The sequence below is a fragment of the Alligator mississippiensis genome, chromosome 2 (assembly GCF_030867095.1).
Source record: "Alligator mississippiensis isolate rAllMis1 chromosome 2, rAllMis1, whole genome shotgun sequence".
NCBI lineage: Eukaryota > Metazoa > Chordata > Crocodylia > Alligatoridae > Alligator > Alligator mississippiensis.
Genome location: NC_081825.1, coordinates 56,826,480 through 56,850,570, shown reverse-complemented (window position 1 = coordinate 56,850,570; position 24,091 = coordinate 56,826,480). Strand labels below are relative to the sequence as shown.

General features: G+C 42.3%; 1 protein-coding gene and 1 long non-coding RNA gene across 4 annotated transcripts in view; one reads left to right on the top strand and one right to left on the bottom strand.

The window, feature by feature from the left end:
- CORIN (corin, serine peptidase) overlaps positions 1 to 24,091 on the top strand; it is a 272,355-nt gene that overhangs the window by 127,851 nt on the left and 120,413 nt on the right. The window lies entirely within an intron of this gene.
- LOC132248545 (uncharacterized) lies at positions 376 to 21,497 on the bottom strand. Its single transcript, XR_009459768.1, has 4 exons — positions 21,335 to 21,497; positions 7,268 to 7,389; positions 5,455 to 5,544; positions 376 to 3,352 (listed from the first exon to the last, which is right to left on the bottom strand). It is a non-coding gene; the product is annotated as an uncharacterized LOC132248545 (long non-coding RNA).

Genomic DNA, 24,091 nt, shown 5'->3' with positions numbered 1-24,091 from the left:
AAGGCATCTTCCTGATTGTTAGATTAGCAGGAAGTGTTGATCAGATGGTAAATTACGTAGTGGAAGCTCGTTGTTCATCAGCTAGGGAAAACATCTGGTATGAGCTACTGCTTCTACCTGGGCAAACTGCAGGGCTCTTTGTTTATCATTAACAATTCTAAGATGCTATTTAAGACTACGATAAACTTGCTTTGGCATCTGCTTATGTTCATTTAAACAGCTTTTGTATGGAGAGTATGATGAATGTTTAGGGCCTACATGATCCTGTATGTTCTTTATGTTCCTACCCCTCTTTTAAATAAATTAACTAAAGATTATAGGGGGGATTAGAGAGCTGTAATAGTTGTAATGGCCCAGAAACTGTAGGAGAGGTGAGGGTTTTTTTTTTTTAAGATATCTTTTATTGGACCAACTGTATAGCTGGGAGAGGTGTTAGACAAGATATTGGGCGTATACTATTTTACCTTATACCTCCAATTCGTGTCTAACCACTAAGGTAGTGTATGCCCAAAAATTTGTCTAACACCTCTCCCAGCTATGCAGTTGGTCCAATAAAAGATACCAAAACTAAAGACTGAAGTTTATTGAGTTGTTGTGGTTAGGAGGAAAAATTTACATTGGAGTCAGGTATTTCTTTGAAGTAATTGTGTTTATAAAGAAAGCCTAATGTTCTGTTTCCTTAAACAAGGAAGAATCAAACATCTGTAGGCACTTTTGTTTGTTCACTGCTTCAAGCCTCTTTCAGGCCTAAAAGCCCCCTGTGGGCTTTTTTCAGGGCCACATGCTTAGCATATCTGTGCCTGTGTCCTGGGCCTTCAGCTGCTTATTTTCTCTGTTCCTTCCTTCAGTATTTACAGAAAGAGGTCTCTAGAGTTTCCCAGTCAAACTCTCCCTACACCCACATGTATCTTGCTGGCATCTTTGCTTTTGGTGATGATATTCATGTTATTTGGAGGGGCTTAACTATTTCTTATGTTTAAGAGTAGTGGAAGGTGGCTGTTAGCCTTACCAGTTTCAGTGAGAGAGAATCTAGCTCCTAGAAGGTTTTTTTTTTTTTTTTCCCCCATTTGTTTTCTGGAAGATGGTGTCTGAATATCTCATATCCTCTATATTTTTATTACTTAATAATGGTGATCCCCAGATTTTACTCTGGAGCCTCTTATTGCTTTTCAGAGCTCTCTTATGGTCCATAAACCCAATTAGCTTGGTCTGCCTGAAACACAGATCACTTTTTGCAGGTCCCTGCAGTTACCAATTTCCTTGATTTATGCTTATAATGATGAGAAATACCTAGCAGAGAAACATATCCATGTAAGAGGCAATCTTTCAGCCTCTTTTTCTATATCTAAATTAGGAACAGTTTACTATTTTGGTATTACCAATATGCTGTACCTAGTGTGGATGCACTTATACCCTCAAAGCTGCCCTCTGTATAAGTATAGAAAACTATGCACAGGAGTGAAATGAGTTATACCAGCAAAAGTTCAGTTTCACTGGTATTTCTGTACCTACACTAGGAGTTTTTGACAGCACAACTGTATGAATTAAGATTGAATCATCTTTGTGCCAGTGGCCAAAGTTGCTGAAGACTGTCAGAAGTCTGTAGAGCAGGGGTTGGCAACATTTTTGGGCAGAGTGCCTAAAATACCTGCAATGTCAACTTGTAAGATGTTGGCATGACAGGGGCAGACAGCTGGGGAAGCCTCAAGGGGCCTGATCCTTGTTGTGGCAGCACAACTTGGCCCCTTCCCCGAGGTGCAAACGTCATGCAAAATGCCTTCACATGCTACGCTCTGGCATGTGCGCCAGGGGATGCCTACCCCTGCTGTGGAGTAAACCTTGCCTAAGAGTAGAACTCCCTTCTAGGAAAATATGGAAAGAGTAGAGAGGCCATTTTCATTTCACAATTGCCAGAAGTTAAGGAACAAAAAAGATTTTTCTCTACCACTTCCTTCCTTGCTAATTGTTCCGAAGACATGAGAAAGAATGCTAACTGTATCACTTTGTAGGTTGGCTACTTTCTAACTAAACACAATATTATCAACATTTTACAGCTGCTCAGCAGTGACACAAACAACACAACACCATGATATCACAGTGCAATAATGGTGAGGTCATGATAGTTTTTGGGCTATTGCAGAACAATACCACAGATTTAAGGTGCAGCAATGTTTGAAATGAAAATGTTATTTGAGTTGTGAGTGTGACAAGGGACTTAGTGTTACATAGTCTTTTTCACTGTTGTTTTCCTATCTAGCACTCTCTCACTGATGACTAGGCTCATAAAACATACTTATATTACAGTAGCCAATTCAGCATATCTACTTTTTTATTTTCTGTTATTTTACCCTGTGTGTCCACAAAGGCAGCAAAGCAAAATTGGCTGATATGAAAAATAAAAGCTATGAAAATTCAGCTGTGGAGGTTTGAAATAAGAAATATTTACATTAGTTTTGTAGATTAGTTGTGAGTACATTAAGGAGTGTGGATCCATTTTATCAGTCTTTCCTCCCACTAGAGACTTTTATACCCCACCTTTTCTATATACTTGGAAAAACAATATTTAAACAGGATTCCTGTGGGTCTGAAAATGCACCTCCCTAGCCGTGAAGATATTTCGGTTATAATCTTTGTTGTTTTAATTCTCCCTCATCTGATTTGCTTTGGCAAGTCAACGTTGGCTAGAGCGTTAATAGAGACTGGTTTTCAGTAATTTAAGTGCAAAGTAAAGCATATGTAACAACTTGGTTTCTGTGAACATGAAGCTCATGGGAGAGCCCTGGAGCTGTTTCATAATAAAATAGGATGTACTGTAAAATATTTTTAAAGTCAACAATAAATATAGATGCTCCTGTATTTCAAACAATGAAACCTGTAACAGAGACTGTCCTAAATTGGCAGCCTTTGGTCAGGTAGTAACTATAAATGGCTGTGTGTCCATATAGTTCAGCATATGCAGCTGGGCTCCAGCTTACCTCTTCCTGGTTAGCACTATAAAGTTGTAAATTCCCTGGAACTGTGGCACCAGTTCACAGTACCTGCAGAGCTTTTGTGTTAGGCCAGTCTTTTTGGTCCCTCCTTTGTAGCCACCTTTCCCAGTTAATCTTCGCACTTAGCTTCCCATCTTTCTTGCTCCCCTCCGATTCCACGCCTATATTCCTGTTTCAGTTTCAGACTTGCCTTCTATGGATATGTTAAACGCTGCCTGAGATGACTTGGTCCTGAGGGGAGAGCGTATTTCCAGATCGACGACTCCTGCTGACCCACTGATGTTTGCACTGTCTTGTGGACTTTAGAAGGTCTACAGGGAAGTCATCTTGGGAGTGGGAACAGGAATCAAAACTTGGACTACCTAGGAGAGATGATAATGGGAGGTGATTTGTGGAAATTGGGTACTCAAGGACTGAGGCTTGCCTGATCTTCACAGAGTTATTGATTTATTTCCACTGTACTGGAGAACTATTTGCTCATCTCCCTATTTTCAGTGCTCTGTAGAGGGCAGGAGCATCAGAGTAATGCATGCTCAAAAAGAGTAAAATAACCCAGATCAGATAAGGTGCACACACACAGTCTCATTTCTAGGCATTATATGGAGAATAAGGACTTAAAAAGTAAGTGGTATGACAGATGTGATTATTATGGATGCAGAAGTAATATAGTGGTATGCTGACAGGTTTACAAAACGATACTGTTTTTTCCCCTAAAGGTATTAGGCAGATTGATAAATTTATCTGTAGTCTTCTGATGGTGTATTTCTTGACCCCACTTACTGATTGGTTTTCCATTTCCATACTCCCAACTTCATTTTTAATCAATGCTATCACTTGCCCATAGGTCTATATCCTTTATAGTTACACCAAGGCAATACTCAGCAGCTGTATGTGGCTGCTGCTGTGCAGTCTTTCATACCCATGTTTCTGCACATCCTGTAAACTCATCATTGTAGAACCAGTTTTGGCTGTTTGTACAGTGTCTAATATCACAGAACTAGTGGTTCTTAATTAATGCTGCAGTAAAAATAATAAATTGGGTTCTTGGGGTCTCAGCTTATTTTCCAAGGTATGACTATAAATGTCTAATGTAGGTTTTTTGTGCTGCTTTCCATGGGCTTGAACAGTTTCGAAAAAATGACTTGGTAGGTAGAGCACTGGCTAGACCGAATCGGTGTTATAATCTAGGAAAAATCTTATTCAGCACTATGTCATCTAAACAAATATTTTATGATTATATTCAAGCACTGTAAAATTTTGTAAGGTAGACAAGCTCTTAGCTTGTCTTCCATTTTCTATTACAGACTTGATATCACTTGTACTTGCCCAAGTAACACAGCATTGGGGTTGATCCAGAGGGGGTGCTATGGCGTGGTTGCACTGTTTCAGGAAAAGCAGCTGGATACTTTAAGTCCCTAAAGTAAATGCAAATCTCAGCACTCCTTTTCTTCCCCTCTACACTGAGACACACCAGCCTATTCCTCCACCCCCCTGCACACTGCTGCTACTGTTCCCATCTGACCCAGGAGCAGAAGGAGGAACTCTATAGCTGCTCCAGCTGGGATGTATGGGAAATCTAGGCTCAGTCAGGGACAGCAGGCAGCAGTGGGTGGGCTCTCCTCCCTGCCCAGTTCCCAGTCCCACCCCTGTGTTCCCTGCCAGACCAGGGAGCATGCACAGGGAGGAGAAACCTGCCTGCTGCTGCCTCTATCTCCAGCTGAGCCCCATGCAACTGCTCCCTGCAGCCCTAGTTGAAGTGAGGTAGGAACAACTGGGATAGTGGTGGCTGGTGTCAGAACCCATTAATTAGATGCCTATAGCCCAGAGGAGAATTGGTACAGCCCAGAGGAGAAATGACATAGCACAGAGGAAAATTCCATGGGTTCGATACATATGGCATAGTTTTGCTGTCAATCATTCTGGTGGCAGTAACTAGGTCATGGAGGAAAATTCCGCTATGCCTGAACCCAGTAACCAGATGCTACAATAGTGGAAAATTAGAGTTTAGAAAAAAGTTCCCGCCACTCATATGCAAATTCACATTATTATTGGCCAGTTTTAAATTATTCCTACGTGGCGACTAGCGATTGGCCTGCTTGCCGTATAAGAAGTTGAAGCAGTTTCCGCCCTAGTTGGAGAACTCCACACATACCTTGTGGAGAACTCCGAGTACACTGTGGAGCCTAGCAAACTCCACGCGTGTTTCAGAGCGAACTTAGCGGCCTGATCAACCACTAAGGACTTCCCGTCACCGACCCAAGGGGGCCTAGCACACCTCCACCCGAGACGCAAGACGACTGCCGGCCCGAACACCCCGACACATTTGCAGACCGACCAAACGAACTTTGTAATTTCTGGCCGACCCAAGTTTTGTTTACAACTGTAAACAAAGCAAGCTTCCGACCTGCACTGTACGAGCAGCGTAAGTAAACAATCTTTTTGCTTAACCAAAACACGTCAGTACCTGATTCCACTCCAAGTGTCACAAGTACCCGCCTGCCGACTAGGGCTCCTAAGGCCCCGAACCCCGCGCCGCAGCTCTCGGCGGCGACAGCTAGGTGAGAGAGGGAAAGGGACAGTGACAAAAGGAGAGTGGAAGGGGGAGATTATTATCTGCTTTGGGACATTTAAAAAATAAAAAAAGTCCCTAGCTTCATGGTCTTCTGGCCCTGGTTCAGGGGGAGAGGCTGGGAGTGGGAGTGTGCAGCCACCCCTGTGGTGCCAGTCACTGCTCCCACATCCCTCTTTTTGAATCCTAGAGTTAGCATTACTCATTTCTGCATTGTATTTTCCTAACAACATTTCTCAGGAACAGAATGGCAGTAAGTTTCAGGAGTGAATTAGCTTGGGATTGCATACTCTTGCCAGCAGCAATAAAATAAGTTGCACACTTTTTAGAGAGAAACATTTGTAAATATAAATTGTGTGGCTTTGAGACTGTAGTTCTTCACTAGGTCTAGGTTGGCAAGATCTGTGCAACAGATGTCATTCAAATCAAAGACAATGATAATTTTCAATGTTTTCTTGCTACCCTTATATACACATAAAGCTTTGAAAATGTTCTTTATATTTTTAAAACACACCCTGCATTTCCAATTTGTGGTTATTCCAGGACAGCTCTTGGTATTACTGATTTTGCTTACAGATGTCTTTCCTAATGTCCTATAGCAGTGCTTCCCAAACTTTTCCTTAGCATGGCCCCATTTAATCAGTATGACCCCATTCTCTCTTCATGGCCCCCCACCCCCCATGATCCCATCTGCTGATGTTGCAACCCCATTTGGGGTTGTGACCCACAGTTTGGGAACCACTGCCACTTATTGGGAAAATAAAATGAATCTACTCTCATCACAGTGAAAACACTGTACACTTGCTTGTGGCTCAGCAGATTGCCTGCCGCCTCCTCCCCACAATCTCATTTGGTTTTTTAACTATAATTGATGCAAACGTTTTCCATTTGATAGGATATAGGCAACATTTTCCACCATTCTAGCAATGTATTATTTTTAGTTTATGAAAACTTTATTCATTTTCAGATTTCTTTTTAAAATCTAGTTTGTAGTTATAACAGAGTGCATATTCCATTATGTTATCAGACTTTCTATCATCTACCTGTGGTATTATAGTAGTATCTACTAGTGTTTGCTGATGGGTTCAGAGATTATTCTCCAACTGTTAAAACTTGTGTGCTGCAGTGAAAGCCTGTTAGCAACAATTTCAGTGAATACTTCTGCAGTTTTGCTTTGTGTGATTTCACTTCTCTAAATTATTTTTGGCAATATTTCAAATTGTGTGGGTTTTTGAGTAGAAATATATTTTTATTTCATGTCTCCTGTATTCTATTGCAAATGTTCTTCTGATCAAAATTCACTATAATTGGAGGAAAATCTATGGACTGAAGTTCTGACTTAGACCCAATAGAAACTTTAAATAGGTGCTGTTTCCACCCTAAATTTTCTCCAAAATCATCTTCCTCCTCTCCTTTTCTGCTCAGTGTCTTACATAGAATCCTCTTGGTCCTGCTTTGTAAACTGTATCTTTTCCCATATTATAAACCATCTATACAATTATCACTAGAATTATCATACTATCCCACTATTTCACCCATATCCTGCTTTCTTAAGTTACCTTTAATCACCCATAATGGACAATTCAAGCATTATATCCTCATTTTTTAGGCTCCACACAACCTGACTCACCTTCTTGAATCCTTAGCTTTATGGAGCTGCCTCACTCACTGCCCCCCTGATGTGTCCTATTCCTGTGCCCGTACCTACCTCTTTTCTTTTGAGCTTCTCTTAGTCTGTCATTTCTTCCTTTAGGTACATCTGTAACACAACCTTTTCCTCTGAATCCTAGTCTCCTCTTCAGGCACTCACCTTAGTGTTAGTCCAGAATACTGTGCCAAATTTAAAAACACACTTATGATTATTGCATTCATTTCACTGTAATATGATGTCCATATATACCTCAGAGCCATTAGAGAGACTGATTTCTTAGCTCATTTTTGGAACAGTGTCTGCTTTGTTTAGACTGCCCTGAGACAGAACCTTGTCAGCTACAACGCTTTTTGGGGATTCTGGTTATTATTACTAACATCAAGCCTTCCCTGTTGGTTCACTTTCATTTCTAGAGACCTAGCTACCTAAACCCTGTCTTGTCTAGCCTAGCCTATCACCACCCTCTGGGACCTCTCTGCTAGGAAAGAGCAGAAACAGTTTCAAGTGAGCCCATGAATACCCACCAGGTCATGTAACAACACTTTATCATCACCTCATGGTCAACTGCATCAAAGGTTGCTGGAAGATCTAGTAAGATCAGCAAGGCACAATTTCCTGTTCATCTCCAGGCAAAGACCGTCAACCAAGTTTTGCAAATCTGTGCAGACCTTTTTTAATTCAGGGCATTTGCAACTAGATCATTTGGATTTTGAGAGGAGTGAATGATGGTTAAGTACTGTGAAACTTTTATAATTAACACTAACCTGGAGAATTTCATTTTCCATTCTGTAAAGATTTACTATTGTAAACTTTTCACCTTATAATTATCCCAGCAGTCTGTTATTCAAATACGATCTTCTTAATTTTTTCTTGGTCAGGAAAGTTGCAGTAATTCTTTAGTAGGAAAACCGCAACAGTTAGCCTGAATAGCTCCCTTCTTGGCAAAACATAGGACTTAATTATTGTGAAAATAAATAGACTCCGGGGAATACTCAGGGAACTGAAGGGGCTAAATGTAAGAGTGATCGGAATGAACTCTATAATATGTTTGAAGATACCACCGTGGGAGCTCTTAGTATGTTTTAATCTGGATAAAGTGTGTTTAATTGGAACTTTGCATTAAAAAGCTCAGGACAGGCACATGCTGGTTACATACACCTTTTTAAGGCTGTGCAAAAAACAAATAGCTGAAATATATACAGAGGCAAATTTCAGAAGGGGAGGTTGTACAGTGACACAGACACTCCCATTTTAGTTGATGCCACTGTGGGAGCAGCACCTAGGGAATTTATTTTTTAAGTCTCTAAAGCAAGGAAAAATCCTCTCTTCCTTCTCTGTACTCAGCAGCACATTTCCCACCCCCAATCCCTGCCCACTGCTGCTGCCGCCATTGGCTCCTTTGGGGGAGAGTGGGGGGAGAGGGGGGCTCCCAGAGCCACTCCTGCTTGCTCCAGCTGGGCTCCATATGGAGCAGGGCTCAGCCACAGACCGCAGCAGCAACAGCAGGTGGGTCCCTCCTCCTTGCCCCATCCCCTTGTGCTCCCTGCCAACCTGGGAGCAGAGCAGGGTAGTAGAATACCTAGGGTGGTATGACAGGGTCAACTGGGCACCAACTGGGGAGAAAGGGGGACTAGCTTTTGCCACAGTCATGTGATCAGAGCTGTGATTGTGGCAGCAACGGTGACCAGAAGTCACCATGCCATGCACTTAGCTGCTTTGATACACTGCTAGTGTAGGAGAAGGTAATCTGCCTTCTGCTGTCATTGTCACTGCTGCTGCCACCGCTGTCTCCAGTAGGGGAAGGAGGAATGGGAGAGGAGGGGGGGGGGATGTACCTTTGAGCACAGAGGGGAAGGGATGGAGGGAGGGAAAATTCTTACTTGCTCGAAGGACTTAAGTGTCTCTGCTGCTTCTCCTTTAGCACTATATGCTTAACTGGTGATGATGGGAAGACTGGAACTGGGGATGCAGTCACCCTGCAGCCCAAGTCATTCACCTTCCTTTTTGAAAGCTTGGATTTATACACAGATCTCTCTCTCTCCCAACAAGATCTCTATCTCTATATCTCTATCTCTATATCTCTATCTCTATATCTCTATCTCTATATCTCTATCTCTATATCTCTATCTCTATATCTCTATCTCTATATCTCTATCTCTATATCTCTATCTCTATATCTCTATCTCTATATCTCTATCTCTATCTCTATATCTCTATCTCTATCTCTATATCTCTATCTCTATATCTCTATCTCTATATCTCTATCTCTATATCTCTATCTCTATATCTCTATCTCTATATCTCTATCTCTATATCTCTATCTCTATATCTCTATCTCTATATCTCTATATCTCTATCTATAGGTGCTTATTTGTTTGTGTGTATCCCGCTTTATAGTTCAACAATACTAATTATTTTCCCAGTACAATTAAAATGATCTCAGTCTGCTTTGAATTTTATTTGTCATGAAGTTTCATTTTGCCAGCTGATTGTATTATCTTGTCCTGTGCACTATAAAAAAAAAAAATAAAAAAAAAATACCAAGCTCCCTCCGTACACTAAATATTTTTAAGAGAGATGGGCAAGATACAAGTACAAGACAATGTCGACAGACTGTCCCTTTGTTCTGTATTTGTATCAGTCCCCAGCATAAAGGGGTCCTGGTACGTGACTGTGGTTCCTAAGCACTAATACAGATAGTGATGACTGCATAAAGCTGCAGAAACAAACTATTTTCAAAGCCAAGCATCATGCATCAAACTAGTTCAGATCTTTTTGTTGTTCCAATGTGTAAGGAAGACACTCTCCACACTAGTTTTTACTTTGATGCCTGGCCTGTCAGGATCCATATAAGTTTAATTAACAGAGCATTTCAAACCTGGAGTGACTAAAAACAGCTGCCTCTGGGCAGGTATTTCTTAGTCAAAAGTTTGACTTTTTTCTGAATATACAGTACATTTTCACTGATAAAGATACTCTAAAATCAAGAAAACTATCTTTCTTTTACAAACTTTCATTAGTTTTATGGGTAGGAGAGGGAAAGAGATGGTTTGTAAGTATGTAATGTTAATATTAATTGGCTTTAAAAACAAAGGTAGTAAAATACTGCCTTGAAGGGAGATAATACAGGGTATGTCATGCGAGACATTTACTGCACAGTTGCCTAATTAACTTCTCAGTAAATGTCTCAGCATCTACACATGTGCACACATGCATCCCTGTTAGGGTGCATGAAACTAATAAACAGGGATCCTGGTTTTTTTGTTTTTAAAAAAAAAACAAATTCTCTGATAGACACTCCAAACTCCATTATTAAAATGAAAGGCCCCTACAGCCCTGCCAGCCCTGTTCATGCCTCTCACTTCCCCTGCCACAGTCCGCTTGCCCCGATTGTGCTCTTTGCTTCACTCCACAGTGCCCTGGCCCTGCTTGTGCCCCTCAACCTCCACCCACAGCTCCTGCTGCCCCCAGACCTGCTGCAGGGGGCCCCCAGCTGCCAGGCCTATGGGGCCAGGGACCCAGGTCTGCTGCCCCTTGCCTCTGGCAGGAGAAGGCAGCTGCTGCAGTAGAGCAGAGCCCAGCTCCTGCCCTGCTGCCTGCCTGCTGTGGGTTCGAGCAGGGGCGCAGTTCTTCACAGCAGCACGCGATCCTGGGGAGGAGGGAGGGTCCCATGGCCCTCAGATCTGTGCGTGGGGTAGGGGTGGGCACGGGTTGCCCACTGTAGGCTTGGGCTCCTGCCCTGCTGCCCTCTCCCAGGGTCTCTGCAGCCTAGCAGGTGTGACCTGGAGTTGCAGGGCAGAGTGGGGCCATGCAGGAAAGCCCTGGTGATGTGTCCACCGCATGCAACCACCCCCTCTGCCCCCAGGCACACCCCTGTGCACGCAGGGAGCTCGTCACTAGGGCAGCATGGAGCTCAAAGTGGCAAGCAGCTTTACTGGGATGCCCTGCTGTTCTCTGCAGCGCCAGATTGCACCCACTGGGCTGCGGAGGCCCTGAAGGAGGGGAGCTAGGTAGAAGCCCAAGCCCACAGCAGGCAGCCTGCCCCACCCCTGCGCCACTCAGATCTGGAGGGCACAGGTCCCCTTTGCCTCTGGGACTGTGCGCAGCAGTGAGGAATTGGCCTCAGCCCCCCACCCCTCAGATGAGCTGCCCACAGTCCTGTCCTGCTCAGCATCGGGGCCCTGTGGCCACACATTGCAGCCCTAAGTCCCATGCACTGCCCAGTTGGGCAGCAGCCCCAGTACTGGCCCCAGCCCTCACCCTGCCTAACTCCCTCCCTCCCTCCCCCTGCTCCTTATGGGGTCTCAATTCCACTCCCCCACTACTTACCTGTGGGAGCTGCTCTCCAGGCTGTCTGGCAGCCATGTGCATATACATGCACATGATGCCCTCTGCTTGACTGCCCTCCTCCTGCTCCCTTGCAGGCTGGCAGAGTTCCAGCCTGTAGAGAGGGTGGGGTGGGTATATTGGAGCCCCCCCCCCCCAATTTGGGGGGCTTCAGTTCACCCACCTCACCTTTCAGCAATGGCTGGGGAACCCCTAGAACAGGCTGTCTCTGCTCCTTTTTCCACTTCCATTCTGACAACTTTGCAGCCTCGCAGGGAGCAGGGGCTGTTGCTAGTGGAAGCTGGGTGAAGGCTGACAGCCAGCAGCTAGATTCCCCTCCTTCCTGGAACCAACAGTGAACTTTTTTTTTTTTTTTTTTTCCAGGGGATCACTGTAACTCAGAACACCTCCTGAAAAGCATTTTTGGTTACAGAGGGGAGCTGCACTTCTGTCTGCACTCAAGAATTGTCATTTATTGAGTCAGACTAGGTACATCTTACTGGATAGCCTGTATTACATGGGGTATGTACAAATGTTTAGGGAGGTCAGGGGGAGGTTAGATCATGCTAAAAATAACCACCTGATCTAGCTTAGTTTGCTCATGTGTGGACCTTACACTTAGATCCCTAGGTAGGGCAATCCGATTACAAACTGTATAGAAGTTTCAGGAAGATTAGATCAGTCAAAAAATGGCCCAATTTAATTTTAGTGCACCTCATATGTACACTAAGCTAGACCAATCTAACAGAACTTCTGTACACATTTCTAGCACAGCCTTGGGGCTGGGAAAGCCCAGCTACTGGCTCCAGCCCTGGGGCTATGCTTTTCCTGCCTCCCTTTCTTCCTCCTCCCCCCTGCAAAGGTGGTCTATCTTTAGTCCCCCAGCCTCCCTGTCCACTTCCATGTGGACAACTCCCCCTGAGCCTGCCAAACCCCCATCTTCTGCAAGCTGCAGTGTTGGTTTTACCAGTTTTTGCTGGTGCTAGGAGCCAATCAATTAAGTCAGGTGGAGGGAGGGGCAGGCAGTATTGGTAGGGGGTTGGTTCCTTGGGAGGGGTTATTTGAGGGTGGGGCGTTTCAGGATAGTCCCTTGGGAGGAAGAGATCGTTCCTGATCCTTCCAACCCCCTGATCCACTCTTCTGCCCCTGCCCCCACCCCAGCTTACTTCATTTAGGTACCTGGCACTAGTGAAGGTCAGTAAAACCAGACCTAGGAGCCATCTGTGGGATCAGGAGTGGTTTGGTGGCATTAAGGTTCGAGGGGCACTCCAGGGGTGTTTGGCAGGCTCAGAGAGCCTTTCTGATCCTGCCAAACCCCCGCTCCAGTCCTCCCAAGCCCCACCCACCACCAGCCTCCTGATTTTCTCCCTCCCCCCCCCCCAAGCATATTGTTAGCTCCCTGATCCTGCCCATCCCTCCCCCTCCCCTGACTTAGATCAGGCTCTTTAGTTTCTCTTCATATGAAAGCCCCACTAATTATCCTTGTTGCCTTTCTCTGTACCTTCTCTAGTTCTTCTCAATCTTTTTTGAGTTGCGGGGACCAAAACTGGGCACAGTATTCAAAGTGTGGTTGCACCATGGATTAGAAAGGAGCATAATGATTCTCTATTTTGTTTACAATTCCTTCCCTCCCCCATCTGTTCACACATTATCCTTAGGGCATACTAACTGAACTTAAAACATGAACGTCTGTGCATTCAAGCAGTAAAATGTGCTAAATATGATCATATTGCAGCAAAGTTACAACTTTTTCACATAAGGAGTATTTTCAGATCATATTAGGTACATACATTCAGCTGTCATAGGACTGGACCACAGAGATAACACAAGTTCAAGACTTCTATGTGGTTCTGGGGCCCGGGCTGATGATCAGCTAATCGTTAGTCCTAGCCCCAATACTGCACCAGAGCCAGTTCAAGACTGGCTCCACTTGCAGATCCAGTGGCAGGGACGGCTTCAGTGGCAAGTGGCACCTCTCTTGGGCACAGTGCCTCATGCCTCCTTTTGCCCACCACGAGCAGCAGAGACTCGTTTTGCCCTGATGTGCCGGGGCAGGCATTCCCAGGTTGGGCAGTGCTGGCCACGTGGCAGGGAAGGTGTGGGCTCCAGGCTTGGGGGTTGCATGTCCTCATGGGCAGATGTGCAAACCATGGTGCTTAGTGCTGTGGTCAGTGTCTGGGAGTAAGGTGAGGCAGGGCACAGCTGGCTGTAACCCTGTCCAGGAAGTGGGCTGAAATCATAGTAAATGTTACTGTGCAACTGCTCAGAAAACATTTTAATTTTAATATAGCACAGTAATGCTTACTGTGAGATCAGCTGTAAAACATGGCAGGTGTCCCATGTGACAAGATGCTCAGGTTTTTTAGGCCAAGTGGAAGGTAATCTGTGGACTTCTGTATTATCCTAGTGTTTATGGTCCCCCAGTATGGAGAGGGTAGAGTTGGTATCAAACTTGGCTGGCCATAAAGGCTGAGGCAAAGCAAATGCCTCAGAAAGTGTAGAGAAGCATTTTAATAGGCGTCTACTGACACGTTCCAGTGTTCTCCCAGGGTAGTATGTGCCTACATGTTCCTTTACTTGGTTTTGTGTTAGATGTCAAAAATGAGTCCAAAACCTGTATTTTAAAGCCTTTTTCTATTCTGGTCACCTTGCTACCACAAAGCTGGGCATTATGTAAATTTGTTAAGAAAGATGCCATATTATATTAGGTGTTTGTCACAGTATACAATTTTAGTACAAGTTTTATCCTCAAATCAAGAGCATATGTTGCTTAGTGGGGAGTGCACCCGGGAATTTGTAAAAGAGAATTTTGAATAGTTCATGTAAATTTTGTATTATAAACACATCTTTCCATATTAGATTATACATCAATTTACTAATTTTTAGACTGATTTGTTTCTTGGGGATGATAACTTATTATTCCAGGCATGCAGAATACGTAAATAGGTTTTATAAAAATTATTTCTTGTTGTCAACAGCTGATTATAAAACAGTGAAGGTGCTATAAAAGATATTTTTCATTACTTCCAAAGTTCAGTGGGAAGGACAAATGTGCTAGGCCTTGAAGACAGACTGTGGAAACCTAGTTGTTTCCTAAATTCCTCAGCATTTGTAATGCTGTTTCAGGTAAATAGAAGCTCTATATACTTGCCAAACTTGGGGGGGGGGGGGGGGGGGGGGGGAAGAAAAAAAAAAAAATCTCATTTTTGCTTGCTTGGGTAAGACCAGTTCTGGACAATGGTTCAGATACAGCCAGTGTACTCCTGCTTGATCAGAAACGTGGAGAATAAAGAGTGCCTTTCTATATGGCATAGCTGGTAGTGGTCAGAAATTCAGCTTTTTGTTTTTAGGCACAGGAAAGGTCCTTTCTCCAGTTCCAGATTACTAGATGAAGTGCTTTTTGAGAGCTTCCCTTTGAGGCCTTTAATTATTCCAACCTAACTCCAAAGTTTCACTGTTTTCATGTAGAATTATTTTACAGCTCTTTTTGTTATGGGGTGGGGGGGTGGGTTGGGGGGCTAAAATAGCCGAGTTAGGGTCAGGAGGTAGAAAGAGCATAGAACCAGGGCACTCTGATCACGTACAAACATTCGATAGATTGGGTTAACCCATTTCTGATTTAAGTTAATACACACCTGAGGAAATGAACTAACTTTGATCAGACCCACCACTTTTTGCCTGATCTAGTTGTCAATCTGTAGGTGCCCTTATAGTAACTCCCATTTACTGATAGCTTTTATCCTCACAACTGGAAAGAGACCCTACATCTCCGGAGTCCTAGTATGTTGCCTGACAAAGACTATCCTGGCTATTTTAGATGAGCATAGGGTTTCTTAATTACTTTTATTTTATGTTGATCATCTAAATTATCTGATCTCCAAGTAGGTAAGATCACGTTATAGTTACTTTTCCCCTACACTTATCAGTACCTCTTAACTAAAAAAAAAAATCTGATGGAATCAAGTATTATAACATTTTTAAAAAAGTAATATGTAACTTAATATTACTGAATGAAAAATGATTATTTTAATAGAATTCTCAACATTGAACCATGAACAAAACATAATTGAATACAAGATTTTTTTAAGGTAGCAAACAAGAAAAAAAAAAATATGCTAATTTTTTCAGGGTTAAAGTTGTAAGGTATTTATGATACAAACTTCTGATATATAGAAAGCAGGGCAGGGTGGCTTCTTATAGACTAACTTGTTTAGAGAGGCATATGTTCTCATAGGCTACAACCTACTTCATCAGATACTGTGAATGAAGCTTCAGGAAGTAGGGGTGCTAAATAGAAAGGTAATTTAAATACAAATAATAGGAAAGGGAGGGGAAAGGAAAAAGGGGTCACTGCTGAGAGAAACAGAGGTGAGTTGAAGAGATCAAAGTCATTAACCCATTGACAGATATAGCAGTAATAAAGCTTAGTCCAGGTAATGTGATAAAAATTCAGTCTATGTTGAGACCATACTTAACACAGTCCAATCTGTTGTCGATTTCTTTTTCCACAATCTTGCATTCAAGTCGGCCTTTAAAGGTTTGTTGCTTAAGAACAGCCACTCTGAGGTCAGTGATGGAGTGTCCAGGGAGGTTAAAGTCTTCTTTGCTGAAGACTTTTGTGTTTTACTGGAACTAATGTCAGGTCAGCATCCATTCAGCCTTCCACATAAACATTGCCTCATCTGTCCAATATAGACAATGGAGGGGCACTGTAAGTAAGTGATGGCACATGTTTAGGGTAGACAGACTGTGGCATGCATGTCACAAGTGGTATGGACAACCTTTGTGTGTGATACCTGGCAGATCAGAAAGGGGCAGACAGCACAGGGGCAGATAAGGCAGGTAGCAGAAAGCAAGCAGAAAGCAGAGTAACACATCAGGAAGGTATCAGAGATCAGAGTCACAGACTGGGCAGGGGAAAAGGATCAGAGTGGCACTGAAGGAGAATACAAAGCTTAATCTGTACCAGATCTGCCAAAAAGGTTGGCCCCTACTGACATATCCGATGTTAGCAGAGGAGGAGGGAATACATCTGGCTCTGCATAAAGGCATACATCCAAATCATGAACGTGTGTGTGTGTGTGTGTGTGTGTGTGTGTGTGTGTGTGTGTGTATAAAGTCCTGGTGCAACTTTAAAAAAAAAAAAAAACAAACTTTAATACCTTTGGATATACACATGATAGAAGCAAACTGTGAATGGTGATTGAAAGCATAATTTAAGTTTTTTAGCATAGTGTAAGCTATGCATAGGGTAAGGATCACAAATGTAATTCATGAAATCACTAAGAAGCAACTGGAAAATGTTTTCTGCGAGGTGGAAAATCAGACTGAATGATGGATCATGAAAGATGGCGGTTATGTTGAAGTCTAGAAGTTTGAGCTGTATTGTGTTAAAACTTAATGAATTATGCTTTCAGTTGCTGTTTACAGTTTTCTTCTATCATGAGGTACATCCAAAGTTAAAGTTTAAAGTTGCACAAGGACTCCATAAATATCCTGCATGCGTACACACACATTTGATTTGGATGTATGTCTTTATGCAAAGCCAGAGTAAAAAGTGATTGCTAGTATATTAAAAGCTGAGAGGGGTCAAATATGTGGGATTGGTTACTATATATGAGTAACCAATATATATTAGTAACCAATCATGGTCCTTTCAGAAGTATTGAAGATTTCTTATATAGCACAAAAGAATTTCATAGCCATATGTGTTCCACATTAATCACTTGATTAAATGTTAATTTTTTATCCTGAGAAGCTACTGTTTCTTTATATAGCTTTGGACTGGCAGCCAATAGGTTTGTTATCTGTCTGTACTGTATCCTAACCCTAATCAAGCTGCGATATAACTGAATAAACCTATTTATGCATAGGTCATTTTGCTAAAAGCATTTGTTATAAATAAAAGAACTGAGCTAGCATGGGAAGGTTGTATTGTCTGTTTTATGTACTGAATAAGATGTAGATGATGTATCAAAAACTAAATTTGAAACGCCCATTATTGAAAGAAGTTTGGAACTCATTCAAATCTCAGAAGAAAAAGTTATAAATTTAGAATTTTAGGTTTCAAAGTTTTATGCAAGTGCATGAGTCTTTGTTCAGAGCCATTCTTACTGATGTCAATGAGATGGACTCAAAATCTTCCTGGGAAGGAACCAGGCTCTTTGGCATTACTGTGGAAAAATTCAAGACTTCCATCATACTATGTTAAAAAAAAGAAGGTGGGAAGCATTTGCATTTTGACTTGATAATAAATCCAGTTGGTTTTTGCATCATTTTTTTAGATTGAAAATGAGAAAAGAAGTGGTGCTTTGGTTTTATAAGTACCCTACCTTTTTATTTTTGTCTTCCCCTGGTATTTCTCTGTTTCTTATTTGTTTCCATTTTAATCCATTTTGGAAAGCATGAGAAAACAAATAGAGAAAAGGGGAAGAAAAAGATGAAAGAAACCTGGAAAAAATAAAAATAGAAAAAACCCAAACATATATTACCTTTTTTAAAACAATAATATTTTGTTTTAGTTTTTTCCAAATACAGATTTTCCACTCCCATGCAAAACTTTGCATGAAAGCAAGTGTTATTTTTCAAAACTTTCACAGAAAATATTTGTTTTTGAGCTGCTGTTCTCTAGTCTCTAGTGTTTAGTTATACAGTCCTTGGGTAGAATTTACATGAGGATTTTTCTTCCATATGCCATTGAGTTAGTTGATTTACAGTGTTTCTTGCAGAAACAGCAAGTGCATGGACTGTTTAGGTCAACAGTTACCAATCACAGTACTTTTTAACAACTGAATATATTATACAAATAACTAGTGACTTGCTTATGTGGGTATACATGCTTAATCTATAAAGTAATCAGGGCAAAATATTATACCTTTCCATTTTTCTTATGATATTAGGTATTTGTAATTGTGTATATTACATGTATATTATTTAACTGTGTTTTGGTTTTAATTCTGAACAACACCATGCAAGAAGGTAGTGTTGAGGTGATGTTGTTGCCGTGATGGTCTAGGAGTAAGGGACAGGCAAGAATCCTCGTGGGTGATATCTGTACCCTTCCTTGGACCTCATTATATAAGAATAGTTCACTGCTTGATCCAGCTGTCTTTACTTAGTCAGCTTTCCCACTGTAACCAATGACAGTTTTGCCTATAATGGAAATCATCCCATTGAAAAGCATCATTGCGAGAAAAATAGCCTGTGAAAAAGTGGGTATCTTCACACCCTGGTAACTGGATTTGTTTCCCTCTAGCTCCCAGGTATGTTCTATGTCTGGCTGTATTACAATGGCTTTTGCAAGCTTGGGCCCTTTCTGACAACTCTGTGATGATGTGAGGAGAAGGACAAGCAGGATGATGCATAGGAAATTCCTCAGTTAAAACTCATGAAGTTTTCCTGGCCTCACTACAGGTTTTTATGTAGGGCATGATTTGGCTCGGAGTAAATAGTGGAAGGCTAAGCCTTTAATTTGATTTAGTGTTGAGTTTGGGAATACTGAAGAACCCTTAACTTCAATTCATGTTTATTTTAGCATGCAAAAAGCTCCTTCATTTTAAGTTATTTCCATGCTCTCAAAATTATTCAGCTGGGTAGTACTTCTGATTGCCTGCTGGTAGAAACAACTACCCTAAATCAATTCTTACTGATTTTTTTTCCCCCTAATCACTAAATATGGCAAAAAATTATAATGAGTATTTCATTTTATAAAAAGTTGTTTGGGGGCCTATAGATCTTACTCTTTTATAAATTAAATACTACTTTTTTCCTAGTACATCTGTTTGTAAATCTTCAGATAATGCCTTACTTGCAAGATCTCAGTGAATGGACAGGAAACACTAGGCACCTGTTTTAAATTAACAACATATTATCCTGTCAATTGCAATGTAGCTGAAAAACTTTCAGAACCATGTTCTCACTGGCAAAGGCATGCTCTTATATAAATATATCATAATCAGTTGTTTTTTGGAAATGTTATGTGATATTCTAGAAATTAAACCCTAGATAAATAAGCCTTATGGTGTTTAGAGATGTCTGTTTTCTGGCACTCTGATGATTTAGTAAGATAATTAATCCAAATTTCTGCTGGGTAACTTTACTATATTAATATCCAAATGTGAAGTTGAAATTTGGTTTTGTTCATAGGAAGAGATTTCTTTTATTAAAATGGTTGTACTTAACTGGTAAAACAATATTCTTAGGGTCACTAGGAAAAAATAAAATAGTTAAGCCAGAATTACACACAAAATAAATCTCCTGTTATGTTTTTCTCTGTGGTATTAGTTCTCTAGTGATTCTGCAGGGTTCTCCAAGTCTAATGAATTTATCACTAATCTGGCGGGGAATATTTGGGGTTATCTGCTTCAAATAAGCTCTCTCAGGATGAATAAAGAAGAGTTTCACTTAATAGCTGAGGATAAAACATTCTGGTAGAGCCAGAAAGTACCATATTTACTCAATACAAAATGAGGTTTTTCCTCCAGTAAGTACGGGGGAAAGACACCCTTGCCTTATATTTGCATACAAGAAAGTGTCACTAAATAGGTTATCTATCATTAAAATCCTGCCAGAAACAGCATATTCTCAGTAATGGAAACCAACTATAAAGTTGATTAAATGTAGCCAATATTGAACATGACTATAGAATACGTGGCCCATATGATGGGAACCTACAACGAGGATAGGCGGGTGCAGCCCATCTAAATAAGATGTATGGAAGTGCCCATTGCATGCTGTCTTTTTCAGCACCAACTCTTTTTCAAGTCATGGTGAGCCACTACATTGCATACATTCCTACTTCCTCTTCAGCCCCACAACTGAGCTAGGTTCATAGATAATTAGGGTTGGGAGGGACCTCAGGAGGCAAGGCTAAAACCAAAAGGACAATAAAACCTCAGCTATCAGTCTACCCGTGACAGGGGGCCACTTGGGGCTGATCTCCACAGCCCACCCCCTGTCTAGTGGGCAACCGCCCGCCTATCTCATCTGCCACGCCTTTGATGATAATTGATTCAATCAGATGTCAGTTAAGCGGGAGGCTGCCTATCTAGTGCCCCATTGCCAGGGGGCACTCTCTGCAGCTCTGACCTCCCCAATACTGCAGCCCAAGCCTTGCAGATGGCATCTTGGTGTTCACACAACTACCAGCCCCCCACTGGGCCCCAGAATCATCCACACAGGTCCCCTCTATGATCCTCTCCTATCAGGCAGCCACTCTGCCATCATCCAGGCTACCTAGCCCCCCTGAAGCCATGTTCCCCTCAGGTGTGGTCCCCCTGGGACCTTCGGCCACTTGCCCTGGCCCACCTCCAGGCCAGTCAGGACCCCAGGCCCCCGGCTCTTGGGCATCCCTCGCGGTGGGCCCCTGGCCCTTTTGACTCCCATAGTCCTGGCCCCAGCTTGGGCCAGTCGAGGGTACTCTCCCCTTCAGGCTGGGTCTCTAGCCACTCACTCGCATCCTCAGGCCTCACCATGCTACTACTCCCTTTCTCCTAGGGGCAACCGCAGCACCATGCCCTGTACTCAATCACGCTTTCTGGGTCTGCCCTCTCTGGGCCTCTCAACACTGGCCCTCTGGGCCCCCCAACAACACAAGGGTAACCCACCTGGTGGTGGTGGGAGGTAGGGGTTAAGGCACCCCAACCTGCCTTTCACCAGGGTGATAACTGGCCTGGCATTTCCTGGGGGCTCCCGCACCACTGAGAGCCCCACCAGACCACCCACTCCCAGCAGGGTGCAGTTTCAGGTCATGCCCAGGACCAGGAGCCTCCTTACCATCCCCTTGCAGCTCCCCCTTACCTCCAGGTGATCTCAGCAGCACTCCAGCCAGGCAATGTTGCTGCCTTCCTTCCAGCAGCCAAACTGCCCTGCTTATATAGGCAGCCCTTGCCTCTAAAATGGCTGCCCTAATCAGGCACCTGGAGGCTGCCAGCTCCAGGCCCTTAAAGTGGCAGGCACACCCAGTGCACTGCCACACTACCAGACAAAAGTGAATCAGAAGAAATGACCCATCTGAGCAGTAGAGAAGATGAGCAGGATGTCCCCCTCTCCGCCAAGCAGAATTGAGGCAACAGCAATGTGGAACTGAGCCTCCCACCAAGAGCAAGAATGAAAACAAGTAGTAGTAAATTAGTTTGAAGACTAGCATGCTTGAAGGACTATGAGGCCTGCAAGGTTACATTGATAAGATGGTAATTTCTCTAGCATGGGTTATGTACGCATAACCTCTGGGCTCCACAAGTCAGCAGATGCATGCATAAAAGACGCAACAAAAAGACTCAAAATGAAAAAAAAACAACAAAAAACCTTGCAGAGATCAGCAGCAGGAATATTTAGGAGCCTAGGGCCATTGTACACACCACAGAATTGGCCTTTAAAGTGGCTTAAATGCCTTTTTGCGCCACTTTAAGGGCATTGCGGTTTGCATGTTTGGTGGCGTATTCTTCTTTAATGGTGTTGTTGTTTGCATGTTTGGTGCTGTATTCCACTTTACATTACTTTGGTATGTAGCAAGATAAAACAGCTCTGAGGTGTATTAGTTTGCTACCTAACGAAGTGCAACAGTGCACAGGGCCTTGGAAGCTGATGTGCTTGGGGCTTGGCCGGCCCTGTGCAGCTCAGGGGCTGTGGGACCTGGTGGCAACCCATACAGGTAGGTTCCACTGAGCAGCAACAACAACAAAAAAAAGGCAGCGAGCCTGATCTTTTTTTTTTACTACCCCTCCACAGAGCCTGCCTGCCTGCCTGAGCTGTGTCCGGGCCTGATGCTTCCTTCTGCAGCTGCAGGGGCGGGGGGCAGTGCTTCCCTCCATGGCTGTGGCGGCCCCCAGGACCACCGGGTTCAGGTGTCAGCCACCGGGGGAGCCCCTGTACAGCTCAGGGACCACTCGGCCCACTGGCAGCTCCTCCCCTTCCCCCCTCCCTCACCACTGAAGAGGCATGTAAAGATTGGGTCCCCACCCTTGTGTAACAGCACAGGGGTTTAGTTCGGTTTAATTCTCCCATTTCAATTTAGGGAGAACTAAACCGAATTAAACCCCCATGGTGTCTACAAGCAGCCCTAGAGAGACTGACTTATGAGAAAAGATTAATAAAATAAAAAAACTATAGCTTGATTAAGAAATATCAAAATGGAGACGTAGCAGTCTACAAATGTTTGAAACACAAAGGTTAGGAATTATTTAATGTGGCACACTGGGTTATGATGAAGAGTAAAAGTTTGATGTTAAAATATAGAAAGTTTAGGTTAAATATCGAGGAAAGTGTCCTGCTGGTGAGATAATGTATAAAGCTGCAGAATAGAATCCCAAAGGAAGTGGTGGAAGCTCCATCATTCATGACATAAAAACTAATCTGGACAAAACATTAGAAATATAGTGCAGGGAACAAAAATGTCCTCAAACTACTAGTCTGAGAAGTTTTTTTTTGCAGTGAGGGAGACTAGGGGATGCACTCATTTATTTTCTTTAAAAAGAAAAACCAAAAAACCTATGTCAAACAAAACCAATAAAGGAGATAGCATTTTGAAACCTATATAATATAGTTGCCCGGATCTTGAATCTTTAAGAATATGCTAAGCATGTTGTTAAACCTGCAGCGTTCTTTTTTTTTTTTTTTTTACTTCAAGAGACAGGTGTGAGGATTTTTCTGGGGATGTAAGTATCAGTCCCTGGGAAATATTTAAAAGATACTTGGCATTTGGTGCCATCTGATTTTTCCAAAAGCAAAAACATTTGCTATTTAGGAGCATTTTTAGAAGTTCCTGCAATCTCATCTGACAGCAGTACTTTAGCATTATGAAGTGAGCTGGTGAACTCCAACAGAAGAGGGGAAATTATCTAAATCCTTCTCTCTCTGTTTGGTTTTAGAATTGCCAAACAGCTTCCATAAAGCCTTTTGTGTTCAGCTACTGATTTCTTGTTTGGCCTTTGACAAATCACTTCACCTCTCCATTTCTTAATTTCCTTCTATGCAAATAAGATAACAAAAGCTTGCCATCCTTTGCAAAATATTTTGAGACAGTTAAATGAAAAATGTGTCACATTTGAAGAAAAAAGGATTTAATATAATTTCTAGTTTTTACACTTAATACATTTTATTTAATAAATTAATTCAATACTGAATGCATTAATATATGAGAAACATGATTTTCTAGCAGTAAAAATCATAGTTTTTTATGTCTTATTTTGTTAAGAACCGAGAGCAGAGAAACAAGCTTTTAATTTTATTCCAGGTACTAATCCATTTCCATCTTCCTCCTTTTCATATTCTGAAGCCATTTTCTGCATGAGTGATGAATGTTTTCCAGATTTCATCACTTTTACTTTGATTTCCATGTTTTTTGCCTTTTCCCATATGACTTCATTTGTATTCTAATGAAAATTCATGTCCATAAGTTGCCCATGGTTATGTTTCCTGGACTAAATGGATTTTTATCTTTTTACATGTTTTATAATTCTGATAGAACAATAATGGATGTATAATATAATGCAGACTACAAAATATGCTTCATCACTCTTGTTAGGTTTACAGAGATCTTTTGGCAGGATATTTCTT